Here is a 19857-nt window from a genome sequence, read left to right on the forward strand (position 1 = left end):
AACAGCATGCAGATTAGTACTCTTTTTGAAACTGCAACTTGACTTTTGAGCATTTTCTCATAGAGTCATAGAGAAGTACAGCACAGAAATAGGTCCTTCTGCCCATCTACTCCCATCGATCTACACTTGGACCATAGCCCTCCATATTCCTACTATCCATGTACCTAACCAGACTTCTCTTAAACATTGAAATCAAGCTCGCATGCATCACTTGTGCTGGCACCTCACTCCACACTCTCATGATCCTCTGAGTGAAGAGGTTCCCCTCAAGTTCCCCTTAAATTCTAACCTTTTATCCTTAACCTCTGGATGTAGTCCCACCCAGCCTCAGAGGAAAATGCCTGCTTACATTTACCCAATATCTCTATCACATCTGCTCTCAATCTTCTACATTCTAAAGAATACAATCCGAACCTATTCAATCTTTTCTTATAACTCAGGATCTTCGACACAGCAACATCCTTGTAAATTTTCTATGAACTCTTAAGTCTTGTTTACACCTTTCCCAGAAGAAGGTGACCAAAACTGCACACAATTCTGCAAATTACACCTCACCAACATCTTATACAACTTCAACATAACACCCCATCTTCTGATCACAATATATTGATTTATGAACACTTATGTGCCAAAAGCTTTCTTAACGGCCCTATCTACCTGTGATGCCACTTTCAATGAATTATGGACATGTATTCCAGATCGCATTTTTCTACTGCACACCGCAGCGCTCTACTTTTCCCTGTGTAAGACCTACTTTTGTTGGTCCCACCAAAGTGCAAAACCTCACACTTGTCTGCATTAAATTCCATCTGCCATTTTTCAGTCCATTTTTCCAGCTGATGCCAATTCCTGTGCAAGACATGATAGGCTTCCTTACCGTTCACTTTGCCCCCAATCTTGGTGTTATCTGCAAATTTGCTGATCCAGTTAATCATATTATCATCCAGATCATTGATATAGATGACAAACAACAAAGGACCCAGCAACAATCCCTGCGGCACACCACTAGTCACAGGCCTCCACTCTGAGAGGCAACCATCTCCTGCCACTCTCTGGCTTCTCTCACAAAGCCAATGTCTAATCTAATTTACAACCTCATCCTGCATGCCAAGCAACTGAAACTTTTTGACCAGCCTCCCATGTGGGACCTTGTCAAATGCCTTACTAAAGTCCATGTAGACAACATCCACTGCCTTGTCTCAACCACTTTCCTGATAACTTCCTCTAAAATCTGCATAATATTGGTTAGACATGATCTACCATGCACGAATCCATGCTGACTATCCGTAATTGAGTACCCATCAATTTCTGTACTTGTCTCCTGTAGGGTCTGAAGGAACACCTTTTCAGGCCCTGGGGATTTATCCACCTTGATTTGCCATATTGTCACAAATACCACCTTCTCTGTCATCTGTACAGGGTCCATGAAGTTGATGATGCTTTTCATCACTTCTATAGACACTGTATCCATCTCCCGATCAAAACAAATGCACTTAAGATCTCTCCCATCTGTTTTGGTTCCACACATGGATTGCCATTTTGGTCTTCCAGAGGATTAATTTGTCCCTTGCAGTCCTTTTGCTCTTAACATATCTGTAGAATCCTTTAGGATTCTCCTTCACCTTAACAGCTAGAGCAAATTCATGCCTTCTTTTAGCCTTCCTGATTTCTTTCTTAAATGTTCGCTTATATTTCTTGTACTCCACAAGCACCTCACTTGTTCCTACTTGCCTACACATGTTAAGCACCTCCTTTTTTCTTTTAACCAGTATCTCTTGGAAACCAAGATTTCCTACACTTGTTATCTTTTATCTTTACCTTTTATTCTGACCGGCACATACAGACTTTGTACTCTCAAAATTTCATGTTTGAAGGCCTCGCACTTACCAAGTACACCTTTGCCAGAAAGCAGCCTGTCCCAATCCACAACTGCTAGATCATTCTGATACCATCACAATTGGCTTTTCTCCAATTTAGAATCTCAACTCGTAGACCAGACCCATCTTTCTGTGTACTTGCTTTGAAACTGATCACATTGTGGTCACTGGATGCAAAATGTTCCCTGACACAAACTTCTGTCACCTGCACTAACTCATTCCCTAATAGCAGACCCAGTATTACATGCTCTCTCATTGGACTTCTACGTACTAATGAAGGAAACTTTCCTGAACGCATTTGACAAACTCTATCATATTAGTCCTTTTACAGTATATCATTCCCAGTCAATATGTGAAAAGTTAAAATCACCAACTATAACAACCTTATTTTTCTTTCACCAATCTGCAATCTCTTTACAAATTTATTCTATAAATCCCTAGGACTGTTGGGTGGTCCATTAATGTGGTCATACCTTCCTTATTTCTCACTTCCGCTCATGAAGCCTCACTAGTTGAGTTCTCCCATTTGTCCTGATGGAGCAATGCCATGACATTTTGCTTGACACCACCCCTCCTCCTTTAATCCCTCCTGCTTTGTCACATCTGAAACAACTGAACCCCAAAGTATTGGGCTGCCAATCCTGCTCCTTCTGCAACCAAGCCTCACGGCTGGCTACAGTGTCATAATTCCAGGCGTTGGCCTGTGCTCTGAGCTCATCAACCTTTCCTACAATACTTTTTGAATTGAAATATAGACAGCTCAGGACACTAACTGCAGCATGTTCAACCTTTTGATTCATTACTTTGTCTGAACTCTTACCAACATCTGCCTCCGCAACCTCTCAACTAACTGTTCTAGCACTCTGGTTGCCATTCCCCTGCAACTCTAGTTCAAACCCCACTGTGCAGCATTCACAAAGCCCACTAGGATATTAGACACGTCCAGTTCAGGTACAAACTGTCCTTTCTGTACAGATCCCACCTTCCCTGGAAGAGAGCCCAATAATCCAATTTTGCTAAGTGCATTGCGTTTAAACACAATGCACTTAGTAAAATTGGTACTTGTTTCTCATAGGCAATTTCATTGTTTCAAAATATTGTTGAGTGAGCTCAGTATATATATTTCAGTTATCCTTTGTATAATCAGACATGCCATGCCTGTCACCCAGTTTCCAGTGCCCTGCACCTTGGGTGTAACTACCTCTCAATATGCCCTATCTATCACACTTTCAGCCTCCCAAATAATCTGGAGTTCATCCAGTTCCAACTTCAACTCTTTAACATGGATTGTTAAAAGCTGCAGCTGGATACACCTTGCAATTATAGCCATTAGGGACACCCTGGAAGTCTTCCTGACTTCTCACATCCCGCAAGAGGAGCATTCCACTGTCCTGCCTGTGCAGTATGTTTATTTTCGTCTGCCAAACATGCCCTTTGTATATGACCTACTTTGTTGCATTTTCTGCAAGATTTGCCTTTAAATCTTCACTTGTTTAATATATGCGAGTCCCTGCCACAACAGTAACATAATTTGTTTGGCCTGGCCAGTTTCTCTTTAGATATTACAATTTTCTTCACACTCACGTTCATTCCCAAATGCAATTCAATTGCATCTCTGTCAGTGGTTGCAATTGAAACAGCGATTTCAGCTGCTCTTTCAAATATAAGCTGTGCTTCAGTTAGGAGCTCTTCTTGGATGCTTTCTTGTAAGATTCCACAAACTAAATGACCTCTTAGTGTATCATTTCAGCCCATTACTGAATTTACAATCCTCAGGCAATCTCTTCATTTCAGCCACGTACATTGAAATGCTGGGTTGCTTGGAGCAGTCAAACTTTGAAGCAGTGTAGCCAGCTATTTCTGTTTTTTAGGGATTATTATCACCCAGTAATCACTGTATATAAATCCGCAAAATCTTCTGTTTATTCACTTTTTTAAAAAAAATCTTGATCGTCTCTTCCCTTCTGATGAATACGTGCTGTGTTGCTTTTTTCTTAACTTGACTGTCTCTGTACATGCTGGGCTGCGTTTTTTTTTAAGATGAACATTCCTCGCTGTGTTTTTTTTTAGTGCAAACACCTTGCTACGCTTTAACAGGTCAGTAGCCGTCTTGGTTTTTTTTTAAATACCTCATTATGCCAATGCTATATTTTGTAACTTCAAAACATTAAAACTAATGTAAAAGACAGTGGAGCCCAAAATGCACATCTCACTTTGAGGTTACTTTAAGCGAGTCACATACGTGTCATGTGGTAGAGTGATGACATATAGAGTTCATGTATTTATACATATAACCTGTAGTGAACTATTTAAACAATCAGGAACAGTTATTCAACCTATATATGCAAGATTACTTCAACATTACTTAAATGTTAAATACACAATAAGTCTCATTTTAATATGCTTCATGTGAAGACATGAAAGCTCAGAACTGAAAACTGATCCGTGGGTTTCACTCCTAATCATGTCTGCTCAGCTCAAACTAGCATTATTGATAACTACCCTCTGGGCCAATTTGACATCCAATTAATACCCTCTTGCTTCATCCAAATATTTTCACTTTAGCTGTAAGCCTTCTGGGGCACATCTTGAAATGCTTTGTATTTCGTAATAAGATTTCCACCACATTATTATTACCTACCAATTTTATCTGGTCCTTAGAGGATTCCACAAAAAAGGTTGTTAAGCATGATCTGTTTTTTTCTGAACCCAGAATGACTTAGTTATTTGCTGTCTATAGTACTTGCTCTTGTGTAATTTATTCTAATGGGTTTACACTCATTACAGATGTCAAGACACTGTCTTATAATTCTAGAAATAATGATTGCAAGCCTTTACTTTAGTAGAAAAATTGGAACATTTGGTAACAAAAGCTTATTGCAGAATAACTAATTGGTTATCAAGAAGCTAGACTATAGCTTGCCTTATATCTATCTTCTTGCTTTCATAGAAACGGGAAGCTTGTATTTCACTGGTCATAAAAAAAATACAGTACAAAGCATGTTTTTAATTAATTTAACAAGAGGCTAACTAAGCTGCAAACAATGCAAAACAAACTTATGTGCTGACAGTGACAATGGAGGTTTGTTAATAAAATGAATGAAAATCAGTTAACACAGCACAAGTAATGATCTGTTAAGTTTAAATCAGCTAATAAACAGATGTTTCTTATAAATTTCAAGACCATTTGTGGAGTGCAGCTCTTGTGGACAGTATGATTCGTTAAAAGTCCCAATATTCTGTCAGAAATGCAATTATCAGAAATTGCATTTACTTCTGTCACATTGAGGTGCTCTGCTGAATGGGGTCGACCATGGATGTAGTCTCCTAGCTGTCTGTCTACGTGATATGCAAGCCAGGGCAGTATGATATGGAGTGCAAGCTGTTGTCCATACAGCAAGCGCTCCCTCTCCACACAGCTGATAAATCCAATTTTTCTGGATTCAGAATAATGTGACAGGGGCAGAGACCGATACAGCTTAACACCAGCAATGTCGCAAGTGTTGCCAGTCAACATTGAACTCAAAATAGGACTGTAGGACTGCCTTAGGGACTCCAGATCTAGATTTTCGTCAGGGTTTACTCCCAAAGCCATCCTCATGACTGGGTATAGCCACAAGTCAACGGAGGTTTGAGATCAGTGATTTCCTTCTCCTGGATAATGAGCCCCATCTGCCCAAAGTGACCAGTTTTAAGGTAACCCGCCTTTGCCCATTCTCCTGTCAGTGGAAACAGTTCTGCCAGGCGCAAGAGCTCAGCCACATGAGAAGTCTAGGAGCTGGACTTGGTTGTCAGAAGTTTTAAGCAGCACACCATTAGTTGCATTTAATAGGTTATGGGAGTTTATCCCCAATACTTTCTCATGACAACCTTAAGGAACCCCCTGTTACATTATTCTCAATAAATTTGTAGTGATAAATAAAATGGGTGTATCCAGCTAACCACTTAGCTCTGAACTGAGCCTGTCCATAAACAGAATTTGGAAAGAAAACTGTTTAAATAAATCTGCCTTTAGAATCCTTAAGGCACGTAAAGAGGAATTTTCCCTCTTAGTTACACCACTTCAACACATATCTTGGTGATTGTAGGGATGACTTACAGCAGATTGAAAAGCTTGAGCATATAGACATTAAGAAAGAGGATGTACTGGAGCTTTTGGAAAGCACCAAGTCTCCGGAACTGGACAAGATGTACCCCAAGCTATTGTGAGAAGCAAGGGAGGAGATTGCTGAGCCTCTGGCAATGATCTTTGCATCATCAATGGGGATAGGAGAGGTTCCGGAGGATTGGAGAGTTGCAGATGTTGTTCTCTTATTCAAGAAAGGCTGTAGAGATAGCTCAGGAAAATATAGACCAGTGAGTCTTACCTCAGTGGTAGTTGATGGAAAAGATCTTGAGAGACAGGATTTATGAATATTTGGAGAGGCATAATATGATTAGGAATAGTCAGCATGGCTTTGTCAAAGGCAGGTTGTGCATTACGAGCCTGATTGAATTTTTTGAGGATGTGACTAAACACATTGATGATGGTAGAGCAGTAGATGTAGTGTATATGGATTTCAACAAGGCATTTGTTAAGGCAGTCCATGCAAGAGTTAGGGAGAAAGTAAGGAGGCATGGGATCCAAGGGGACCTTGCTTTGTGGATCCAGAATAGGCTTGCCCACAGAAGGCAAAGAATAGTTGTAGATGGGTCATATTCTGCATAGAGGTCAGTGACCAGTGGTGTGCCTCAGGGATCTGTTCTGGGACCCCTTCTTGTCTGATTTTTATAAATGACCTGGATGAGGAAATGTAGGGATGGGTTAGTAAATTTGCTGATGACACAAAGGTTGGGGGTGTTGTGGATAGTGTGGAGGGCTTTCAGAGGTAACAGCAGGACATTGATAAGATGCAAAACTGGGCTGAGAAGTGGCAGATGGAGTTCAACCCAGATAAGTGTGAGGTGGTTCATTTTGGTAGGTCAAATATGATGGCAGAATAGAATATTAATGGTAAGACTCTTGGCAGTGTGGAGGATCAGAGGGGTCTTGGGGTCTGAGTCTATAGGACACTCAAAGCTGCTGCACAGGTTGACTCTGTGGTTAAGATGGCAAACGGTCCATTGGCCTTCATTAACCGTGGGATTGGGTTTAAAAGTTGAGAGGTAATGTTACAGCTATATAGGACCCTGGTCAGATCCCACTTGGTATACTATGCTCAGTTCTGGTCACCTCACTACAGGAAGGATGTGGAAGCTATAGAAAGGGTGCAGAAGAGATTCACAAGCATGTTGCCTGGATTGGGGAGCATGCTTTATAAGAATAAGTTGAGTGAACTTGGCCTTTTCTCCTTGGAGGAGCGGAGGATGAGAGGTGACCTGATAGAGGTGTATAAGATGATGAGAGTCATTGATTGTGTGGATAGTCAGAGGCTTTTTCCCAGGGTTGAAATGGCTAGCACGAGAGGGCACAGTTTTAAGGTGCTTGGAAGTAGGTACAGAGGAGATGTTAGGGGCAAGTTGTTTTTTTTTAAAAAAACGCATGGAGTGATGAGTGCATGGAATGGGCTGCCAGCAACGGTTGTGGAGGCAAATACGATAGGGTCTTTTAAGAGACTCCTAGATAGGTACATGGAGCTTAGAAAAATAGAGGACTATGGGTAACCCTAGGTAATTTCTAAAGTACGTACATGTTCGGCACAGCTTTATGGGCTGAATGGCCTGTATTGTACTGTAAGATTTTCTATATCAGGATCCACTTTACTGCCTCATTTCTGGTGAGTTTGTGGAGGCTGAGCTAGTGTTCTGAGGAAATCTCCATTCAAGCAGGACATTAACCTTATAAAAACTTACAAAATAATGGTGCTGAAAATTATTTATGGGATAGTTATGTGTATATGTGAGAGGTAGAGGACACTGGACAGAGGGGGTGGAAGAGCAACAACAGGGCAGCAGGGAAAGTTAAGTCAAAAGAAGAAATGTGGGATGATGGGGAGGAGTGGGGCAAATGGTGAGGGGAAACTGAGAACAATGCAGAAAAAATTAGAGCATGGTAGGAAGAGGGGACCAAGGTATGTGAGGGAGGAAGGAAGGGAGAGGAAAAGATGAAAAGAAGTGGAAGTGCAACTTGGACTGTGGTTCGATGGGGAGGGGTAGGAGGGAGAGCTTAGTGGGAAGGGGTCGTGAGGAACAGTGTGTGACATTAATGCCTACCCTGCTATTACAGCTGGTTAAAGTCCCTGGGCACATGATCAATATACTCCACTATAACCCATTTTGTGTTTGAGATCAGTGCTTACGACATTTCATTCCTACATTTTCTTGAGTCAATTGCCACTAGTATGGTCATTTTAGAATTATACAAACCCCCTAATTAATCATAAATCTGATGCCTATAATTGAAAATATCATATTCAAGTCTGAATAAATAAAATTCTCACCAGACTATAAAATTCTAAACTTGTTCCTCACATATACAAATATGCAATGCAAGCATAACACTAAAATACAGACTCTTAACCCAAGAAGATATTCATATATATTCATATTTCAAAGGTTAGGTCACTGTTGATGATAAAAATTTGATGCACCTTGAGGAATTGAAAAGGAATTTCAAACACAGCACAAGACACAAAAATGCAGGCAAAATTCCTAGGTTTTTTTTAAATATGGATTTTTGGTTGATCTTACATAATGTCCATCTCTGATGGCATACCAAGGATGACTAGATGCAAACTCAGGCAATTGGGAAGTCAGCCACTTGCCACTACTGTTATTTGGGAACATTAAAAGTGCTTTAGCAGAAAGTTGCAAAAGTTTCAAAGTACATTTACTATTAAAGTGTACACCCATGTGATTCCTATTAATGTTGCTATATTGTGAGCTTGAAGGTGGTAAATTTTATTATTGTCACATGTACCAAGGTACAGAGAAAAGCTTGCCTTGCATACTGTTCGTACAGATCATATCATTACCACAGTGCATTGAAGTAGTACATGCAAAGGCAAATAAGAGTGCAGAATAATCAGAGTAAGTGCTATGCAGGTACAAAGTAAAAGTGCAAAGTCATAACAAGGTAGATTGTGACATCAACAGTCCATCCCATCATCCCAGGGAACCATTCAATGGCCTTGAAACAGTGGAATAGAAGGTGTCCTTAAGCCTGGTGGTATTGCTTTCAGATGTGTTTATCTTCAGCTCGATGGGAAGGGGCCAGAAGAGAGAACATCTGTGTTGGTTGGGATCTCTGATTATGCTGGCTGCTTTACCAAGGAAGCAAGAAACGTAGATAGCTGGGAAGCTGGTTTCCATGAAGTGCTGAGCTGTGGCAACATCTGCAATTTCTTGCAGTCACAGGCAGAGCAATTACTATACCACACCGTGATGCACCTGAAGAGAATGCTTTCTATGGTGCATTACAAAAAAATAAATAATTAAATTTTAAAAAGAAAGAAAGGAGAGGGGGAAAAAAAAATCACTGAAGCTCTAAGGCAGGGGTTCCCAGCCTTTTCTTTAAATGCCATGGACCCTAGGTTGGGAACCCCTGATCTAAGGGGACTTGAGAGGATTTCTTTAGCTACCTGAGGAAGTAGAGGTACAGATGAGCTTTCTTGGACATGTTATTTACATGGATGGACCAGGACATTCAATGACCAGCTCCTTTGTTATCATAAAGAGAATGATTGTTGTCATGACACCAGTCACTAGACTCTCCATCTCCTTTAAGTAATCTGATTTGTCTTATTTGAAAATCAGCTCACTGGGGTAAAACCATCTGCAAAATTATGAGTTAGAGCAGAATCTCTAGTTACAAATGTACAGGGAGTGGAGTAGGAGCCTGAGGACACAAACTTGTGGGGACCAGTGTTGAAGAAGATTATCATGGAGAGATGCAGCCTATCCTTACTTTTGCAGTCTTTGGTCAGGAAGTCAAGGATCTATATGCAAAAGGAGGTACTGAGTCCCAGGCCTAGGAGTCCGGAGATGCGTTTGCTTGGAATTATGGTATTGAAGGCAAAGCTGTAATCAATAAATAATAATCGAACATATGTATCCTTGCTCCAAAGATAAGCCTAGGGCTAGGGAGATGGCATCTGCTATAGATTTCATTTGGTGGTGCACAAATTGCTGTGGATTGAAGCTGTTCAGGAGGCTGGAGTTGAAGTAATTTGGGAGGTTGGGGTAAATATGTGCCAAGACCAGCCTCTCAAGCACTGTTTTATTTGTTTGGAGATATAGCACAGTAACAGGCCCTTCCAGCTCAACAACCCACTATCACCCATCTGAGCAATTAGCCTGCCAGTGAGAGGTGGTGGGTGTCAGAGGAATTGAGCAATAGTCATTAAGGCACAATACTGTGCTTTTCCTAGTTACCAGAATGATAGTCGTCTTCTTACAGTAGGTAGAACCTCCAATTAAAGCAGGAAGAGGTTAAAAATGTCTGCAAGGACCCCCATCAAGCTGATCTACACAAGTTTTGAGGAGATGGCCAATAAAACCAGATGCTTTTTGCAAGTTTACTCTCTGGTAGACAGATCTTCACTTGCAATGGTGACTATGGGTTGAGATACATTGGAAGCTGTTGGAGTGGGTGGTGACATTCCAATCCCTATTTGTTCAAAACATACATTGAATGCATTAATCTCATTAGAAAGGGATTTACAGTTAGTAATGCTGTCTGGCTTCGTGTTGCACTCTGTTAAAGTATACTAACACTGCCACAACTGACGGCTGGTTTAGGACTCAACCGTACACTGGTATTGCATCTTGGTATCTCTAATAGCTTTATAGAGGTCAGATCACAATTTGAATGTTCCTGTAATAGACTTCAGTAGGGAGTTCATTCCTGATTTATCCATGATTTCCAGTTTGGGAACACTGGATTATCCTCGTTGGTACAGTCTTCAAGTTGCTTGCTGATAAAAGTTCATGACAGAGGTGAAGTGTTCAATTAGGCTGGTTGCTGCATGGACCAGTCCAGTGACTTCATTCTGTTATGCAGGAGCTCATCAGTTTTGGCAGGCTGGTAATGAATGACTTTTTGTACTGTATTTCCATTTTCAGCTTTTGTTTATTTTCAGGGTGAAATAGCACAGGCTGGTTGTCTGATTTGCCAAACGTGTGGGTGATGGCCAGTTCAGAAGGCATCTTTAATGGTGGTGTAGAAATGGTCAAGTGTTTGGGTTCTTGGTGGGACAGGAGACATGCTGGCAGTATTTCACTAGTACATTCTTAAAGCTGGCTTGATTGAAGTTGATAGTAATGATGAAAGTTCAAAGATCAAAGTAAATTTATTATTGACATACATATATTTCACCTTAGGACTATTTTCTGCAGGTATTCTCAGTAGTACAATGAAATACATTAGAATCAATGAAAACCTACACACAAGCCAAGACTGACAAATAACTAATGTGCAAATGCAAGTAAATAAATAATACTGAGAACAAGCTGTGGAGTCCTTGAAACGAATCCATAGGTCATGGAATCAAACACGAGGAAATCTGCAGATGCTGGAAGTTCAAGCAACACACACAAAATGCTGGTGAAATGCAGCAGGCCAGGCAGCATCTATAGGAAGAGGTACAGGCGACGTTTCAGGCCGAGGCCCTTCGTCAGGACTAACTGAAAGAGAGAGAAAGATTTGAAAGTGGGCGGGGGAGGTCTGAAATGATAGGAGAAGACAGGAGGGGAAGAGATGGAGCTAAGAGCTGGAAAGTTGATTAGCAAAAGGGAAACAAGGCTGGAGAAGGGAGAGGATCATGGGACGGGAGGCCTAGGGAGAGAGAAAGGGGGAGGGGGAGCCAGGAGGAAGATGGAGAGCAGGCAAGGAGTTATAGTGAGAGGGACAGCGGGAGGAAAAAAAGAGAAAAAAGGGGAAAAAAATAAATAATAATAAATAAGGGAGGAGGGGCATTAACAGAGAGTAGAGAAGTCAATGTTCATGCCATCAGGTTGGAGGCTACCCAGACGGAATACAAGATGTTTTTCCTCCAACCTGAGTGTGGCTTCATCTTGACAGTAGAGGAGGCTGTGGAAAGACATATCAGAATGGGAAAGGGACGTGGAATTAAAATGTGTGGCCACTGGGAGATCTTGCTTTCTCTGGCGGATAGAGCAGAGGTGTTCAGCAAAACAATCTCCCAGCCTGTGTCCGGTTTCGCCAATATATAGAAGGCCACACCAGGAGCACCGGATGCAGTATATCACACCAGCTGACTCACAGGTGAAGTATCACCTCACCTGGAATCAGTTCAGTATTCAGGTGAGTGATAGTTGAAGGATAATAACTGTTCCTGAACCTGGTGGTGTGGGACTTAAGGCTCCTGTACCTGCTTCCTGATGGCTGCAAGAAGAAAGCAAGGCCTGGACGATGGGAGTTCTCAGTGATAGATATTGCTTTCTTGTGGCAGCGCTCCTTGTGGATGTGTTCAATCATTCAAAGGGCTAACCTGTGATAGAATGAGGTGTTATGATCAACAAGACAGACAATCAAGCAGCTCATAGGAGTTGCAACCCTTTGTAAAAGCACAGCAGGTGAATTTTTTTTTAAATTATGTGCCTTCCTCACTTCCATGTAACTAAACAACCATAGAGAGATATATCATAAAATCCGCCACAAGATAAAAGCGCGACCAAAATTAATCTGGAAGTTGACTCAGACTGTAGTCATTACTGAAGAGCAATTAAGATACCCTTTTTAAGTATTGCTTGGCTATTATATCAAGATAATATCATACATCAAAAGATGCAACTTTGAATAACTCAATAAATATCATAATAAAATGTGTTAATTTTAAGTTAATTGCCGAACTGAAATGTCAATGAACTGAAATAGAAATAATGCCAATGCATCATTTTTGAACACGCAGTTAATTGAAACATTTTGATTTAAATACACCATTCCTTTCTGGAAAGTTATGTGCCCATTGGGATCAACCTTTACTGATAATTACTCATTCATAAATGTGTTGTTCACTGAATGCACTTCTGCAAAAGGGCTTTTATGTTTCCTGGATTGGATGATTAAATACTGCAATAACTGAATTATTTAAGCACCCGGAGATACTTGGACACTTTGCATCTATAAATATATTGACCTCAACCCCAACGTCAGGTGGCTGATCTGCATTTAGGACCTATGAAAATCATGCAATCAAAGAAATCTTGTGGTTTGCAACCCTTCTAGTTAAATTTAATATTTTGCTGCTTCTGCAACATCTCTTTCCTGATTAAAAAACAATGGTTTATCTACAGAAAATGCTATGTTTCTTCATTTTTATGTCACCAGTCAGTTTTTACATGTTTCTTAGACAGGCAGTTAGCCCTTTTATGACCATTTAATAAGATTGTATCTAAATAAAAATGGTAATTTAATCCACTGCTGACACAAGACTGCATTTTTTTTTTAGAAATTGTGGGCTACCAAGGAAAATACAAAGGAGTGTACAGTTCTAGTTGTCACTTTACAGGTAGGTTATGGTAGTTCAAAGTTAATTTATTATCAAAGTACATTATGTCACCATATACAACCCTGAGATTTATTTTCCTGTGGGCATACACAGTAAATCCAAAATACACATTAGAGTCAATAAACAGCAGCATCAAACAGGATGGACAAACAACCAATGTGTAAGGAACAGATACATGTGCAAATATAAAAGAGAAAAAATGATCAAAATAATAAGCAATAAATTGAGAACATGAGATAAAGGTTCCTTAGGAGTGAGTCCAGAGGTTGTTGGAACAGTTCAGTGATGGGGCAAATGAAGTTATCCCATCTGGTTCAAAAGAATGATAATTGAGAATTAATAACAATTCCTGAACTTGGTGGTGTGGACCCCAAGGCTCTTGTACCTTCCTCCTGATGGCAGCAGAGAGGAGAGAGCCGACATGGATGGTGGAGGTCCTTGAGGATGGTTGCTGCATTCCTGTGAAAACGCTGCATAGAGGCGCTCAATGGTGGAGAGGGCTTTTCCATGGATGGGGCCATGTATGGATCTATTTATTTTAGAACAATGACTACCCTACCCCCCAGTACTACATATTGATCCATTGTCTGCACATGTGCAGTTGTCTATGCATGCGCATTGTTCTCTCTCCCCCCCACCCCCTTGTGTGCAATGTGAATACACCATTTAAAGCCATCTTCTGCATATGTGCTTTTATTTCATTGATATGAGGCTGTGTACAGATACAACAAATTGGCGACAAGTATGAACCTGAAAGTCATAAAATATAATGAACTGCACTGACAGTTACGGGATGAAACAGCGAGAGTTAGACAGCATGAGAAAGCCGTCACAGATGCTAACAAAGGAACACGAGTAATAATGGAAGACGTGTTGAATTTAACATGAAAATAACATGGAGATGCCTTCAGTCGGGGAAGTTAATGAATTTGATAGCACTAAGAAGACTAGGAGTCACATCTTACGAGGGTTGTAATGCAAACAACATGGAAGAGCAAAAGAAAACCACTGCACTTCTTAGCTTAATGGGTGCAAGGATGTTATAGTCTCTTACACAACCTATTGAAAAGTGGAGGGCCAGCACTTTCCAGTGATGTTCTCTCAACCAAGAATGCTGTCTTAGACAAGACACCTACCAAACCTGATGCCACTCCACAAATCCAGAGGTGCCATCCTGAAAGAACCAGAGCACAACCCAAAAGACTGATTCTTTAGAACTATGAACTTTGTTTATGGACTCTTATTATGAAAGCATGTTTATTTGGAATATGGGTTTATGAGGGGGAAATTGACAGTTTTGTACACGTAAAAGAATGTGAAAAAGATCAGTCAGAAGGAGGCATTTCAACCCTGCAGATCCATATCCAGACATCCCACCCTGCAGAAACTCATTTCAGGGAGGTAGCACCATCAATTTGCGGGAAACTCCCGGAACTTCTGGGAGAGGTGGGATTTCTGCAGTAGAGTAGCTCCTTAGCAGCTAGCCAGCTAGTTTAAATAACATTAGCTATGCTAATGAATGAATGACACCTGTTAAACTCACCTCAACATGTCTTTTACAGTCTTAACCCACCATGGGCAATAGAAAAAGTCACTGTTGCAGACAGCGCAGCGAGCAACACTGTCATTATTTTGACCCCTGTTAGGCAGGGGTACACTTTAGGGTAGTCTGGGGTGATGCATGTTTTATATTTTCTTTTTTTGGAACACTTTGCCATGGTGTGCTCTCGCTGTCTCTCTCTCTCTCATGGTCGCTCGCTCTCTCTCGCGCACTCTCTCTTGCTCGCTCTTAAAAAATTGATTTCCATGATATTGTATATAATTGGCAGGCATAGGGAGCCACTATTAATATGCAGGAGACTCCCGGAACTTCCAGGAGAGGTGGGATGTCTGCATATCTGTGTACAACAGAGTAATCCAGTTTCTCTTCCAGTTCTCTCTCATTTACTAATCAATTTCCTTTTTGGTTCTTTTTCCACTTACCTTTATTAAGGTAAATGTGCAATGGCCAGTTAACTTATCAGCACATCTTAGGATATGATTGGAAACTGGAGCATCTGACCAAAACCTTTGCAGTCACATGACAATACACAGAAATAGCAATTGAGGTCAAGATCAAACCTATGTCCCAGAAACTGAGGCAACAGTTTTAAGTTTTGCACCATCATGCCATCCTAAATTAGGTTACATAAATTGGTTTCATTTATTTAAATATAGATTGAAAGATTACTTTGATTGACATTTATAGGATTTTGAAAAAAACTCTTTTCTGCAGGTGGAGGAGCTCAAGAGAAAGGGACAGCACTTTAGATTGAAGCTGATGCATTCAGGAGTGTACAAGAAATAATTAACATGGAGGGTATAAGATTGCAGGAATTCCTTTCTGCAAAAAAAAATATTAGATGCTGACTCGATAACCATTAGTAGTACTGAACTTGTTTAAATTTGCATGCCAAGAATGTTAAGGGACGTTTGTCACAAGGCAAGCAGGTAAAGCTGGAATGCAGAATAGCCATGATCTATCATAATCGTGAAGCAGATGCAAGGGGCTGAATAAACATGCTTGTAGACTCATCTTACTTTTAATTTGGATGAAGTTTCTCACATCCCATTTTATTCTCTGCTGGCATAGAACAAGAAGAAATAATTAGCAGATGGGAGAATATGAGGGAAAAAGTGGACTTTGAGGAATAATGTATGATCAAGTACATGAAACTGAGAACTGGGAATTAATTTATAATATCCAGTAATTGCTTTATTGTCTGAGATACAATGAAAAATATTTATTTGTATATCATCCAGACAGATCATTCCATACACAGTAGACTGAGATAGCATACAAGTAGGGAAAAAAAAGACAGAATGTAGTGTTAATTAGTGTCAGTAACAAAGAACGTCTAGTGCAGGTCCATGAAGTGCAAGGGTCATAACAAGGTAGATAAAGAGATCAAGGATTCATTTTTTATTATAGAAGATGTCCATTCAAGTGTGCAGTACCACTAGACACAAGAAAAGTTTCTATCCTGATGTTATGTGCTCTCAAAATATTTTGTATAATCTGTTCATTGAGACAAAGAAGAAGAAAGAATGACAGGGATAGGAGAGCAATTGGAAATGTAGACAGTGTCGATGGAGGGGAACTATTTTCCATGATAGCCCAGGTTGTGTTCACTATTCTTTGCAATTTCTTGCAGTCCTCCCTGTATGTGGCATATTGGTGCAGAAGTACTTGCTGGTCATTGGCCATCTGCATATCACTGACAGCAGGCTGGTCATCTTGGATTTAAATGTTTCACAGCATAGAAAGCAAATTTCCACTGAATTAGCAGTGTAGGTGTGTATTATATGTGCTGTTAAGATAGAAATGCAAGTTCAATTTTCCAGTGCAGTTTATCTAGAAGAGATAGTGATTTGTCAGCCATATAAATCATTAACATTTGTTTTGTCCAAGGATAAAATGGAAAAGACTTCTTTTTCATTATTTTCTGTGCTAAGTCAGTTTTTAAAATGACATTACCCATTCTTCTTTTAACTTCCACTTCCTATGTATTTGATCACAGACTGTTTACGCAACCCATCCTCTCAAAGCAAGAGTTGTTGACCCAAGAGTTGTACAAGATGGAATATTGGTTTAATCAGAAACTGGAAGTTTTTAAACCTTCCACATATTTAACCCTCACCTGCATCTCTGCCATTTCCTGAACATCCGCACTCACCCCATCTTCCTGTCGCCTTAACAAAGATATATTCCCTCATCTTTACCTACCAGCCCAAGAGCCCCCACATCGAATCTAGATGTCATTCTCTGCATCTTCTGCCATCTTCAAAGTTATCCTACCACCAAGCGCATCTTTACCTCCACCTTCAAACAGTCCTTCTTAGTGAGGCAACACTTCACCTGCAATCTGCTGAGGTTGTCTACCGTGTATTATATTCCAGCTGTGTAACCTCCAACCTAATAAGACGATAAGACATAGGAGCAGAATTAGCCCATCTGGCCCATCGAGTCTGCTTCGCCATTCAATCATGGCTGATCCTTTTTTTCTATCTCCTCCTCAACCCCAGTTCCCAGCCTTCCTTCCATAACTTTTGATGCCATGTCCAATCAAGAACCTATTAATCTCTACCTTAAATACACCCAACAACCTGGCCTCCACAGTTGCATGTGACAACAAATTCCACAAATTCACCACCCTTTGGCTAAAGAAATTTCTCTGCATCTCTGTTTTGAAAGGGCGCCCCTCCATCCTGAGGCTATGCCCTCTTGTCCTAGACTCTCCCACCATGGGAAATATCCTTTCCACATGGGAAATATCCTTTCCACATCTACTCTGTCTAGGCCTTTCAATATTCAAAAGGTTTCATTGAGATCCCTCCCATATCCTTCTGAATTCCAGTGAGTACAGGCCTAGAGCCATCAAACGTTCCTCATATGATAACACTTCCATTCCAGGAATCATCCTTGTGACCCTCCTTTGGAACCCCTCCAATGCCAGTATATCTTTTCAAAGATGAGGGCCCCAAAACTGTTCACAATACTTAAGATGAAGCCTTACCAGTGCCTTATAAAGCCTCAGCATCACATCTTTGCTCTTATATTCTAGACCTCTTGAGATGAATGCTAACATGGCCTTTGTCTTCCTCACCACTGACCCAACCTGCAAGATAACCTTCGGTGTGTTCTGCACAAGGACTCCCAAGTCCCTCTGCATCTCAAATTCCTGGATTTTGTCCGCATTTAGAAAATAATCCACACATTTATTTCTACTACCAAAGTGCATGACCATGCATTTTCCAACATTGTATTTCATTTGCCACTTTCTTGCCCATTCTCCTAATCTGTCCAAGTCTTTCTGCATTCTTGTTTCCTCAGCACTAACTGCCCCTTCACTAATCTTCGTATCATCTGCAAACTTGGCAACAAAGCCATCTATTCCATCGTCTGAATCATTCATATACAACATAAAAAGAAGTGGTCCCACCACTGACCCCTGCGGATCACCACTAGTCACTGGCCGCCAACCAGAAAAGGATCCTTTTATTCCTACTCACTGTCTCCTACCGATCAGCCAATCCTCTAACAATGTTAGCAAATTCCCTGTAATACCATGGGCTCTTAACTTGGCAAGCAGCCTCATGTGTGGCACCTTGTCAAAGGCCTTCTGAAAGTCCAAATACACAACATCCACTCCATCCCCTTTATCTATCATACTTGTATCTCTTCAAAGAATTCCAACAGGTTGGCATGAATATCAATTTCTCCTTCTGGTTAAAAAAAAATCTTTCCCCTCCTGGTTTCTTCTATTCCCCACTCTAGCATTTAAATCTCTTCTCACCTGCCTGTCACCTCCCCCGGGTCCCCTCCTTCTTCCCTTTCTCTTGTGGTCCACAGTCCTCCCCTATCAGATTCCTTTCTGGTCAGCCCTTTAGCTTTCCAGCCCACCTGACTTCACCTATCACCTCCTAGCTATTCTCTTTTCCCTACCCCACCTTTTACTCTGGCATCTTCCCCCTTCCTTTCCAGTGCTGACAGGACTCAGCCCAAAGCATCGGCTGTTTATTCATTTTCATAGATGTTGGCCGATCTGATTAGCTCCTCCAGTATTTCGTGTGTGTTTCACACTTTTAGCTTCAATATTCAGGAAATATGTTTTGAACACAATTATATAGTTCAGTGACATGTTAAATATGTGTAAGGGGTTTCTTCTTTTATGTTACTGCGTAATCTAATTAAAATGGCTTCTTTGTTATGTTATAATGGAAATGGCTTCTTTGTTATGCTAACTGCTGAGAAAGTCCTCCCGCTAGCAGTTTGTTGGATCATGTTACTGATAAGAGGGTGAACAAACCAATTGGGATAGATGTTATTATTTCTGTGTGTCTGTAAGTTAGTGTGATGTGTGGGTTTTTGGGGAGAAGGCGAGAGAGAGAGAGAGAGAGAGAGAGAGAGAGAGAGAGAGAGAGAGAGAGAGAGAGAGAGAGACAGAGACACACGCACAGAGGATGGACCAGGTGCTGTGAGACCACTAATGAGGTCAGACACTGAGCAGGATGTTTGAGGTCCAGGGTGTTCAGCGAGGAGAGGAGATGGAGACGGACTCATGTGGAGCGTCTGGTCGACCACCGTTGCTGGTCCCAGGCGGCAGGTCGAGGTGGTCCGAGGGGATTGCAGAGTGAAGAAGGATGGTCCCGAGCTCCAACCGTTTGTGCATGAGAGATTGAACTTTGATAAGTGTGGCACTTTTTGTTTTCCTTTTATATTTTATTCTCTATTAATTATATAGTTCCAGTAACATCTATAAACTGAAATTCATTTAATCGTATCAGGTGCATAGTCTGTTAATTGGGTGGGGTGGGGTACATCGCACAGCATCCACACAAACTATTACCCAGTTTGGTGGGGCTGAGGGCTGCTTCCCTAGATGACAGCGAGCTGAGCGACCCTGAGGCTGGCCGGGGGGCTACATATGCATTGATTTAGATCAATATCACATTTTGTATGGATGCTGAGGTATTTAATAATACAACTT

This window comes from Mobula hypostoma, chromosome 7 (assembly GCF_963921235.1).
Source record: "Mobula hypostoma chromosome 7, sMobHyp1.1, whole genome shotgun sequence".
Lineage (NCBI taxonomy): Eukaryota > Metazoa > Chordata > Chondrichthyes > Myliobatiformes > Myliobatidae > Mobula > Mobula hypostoma.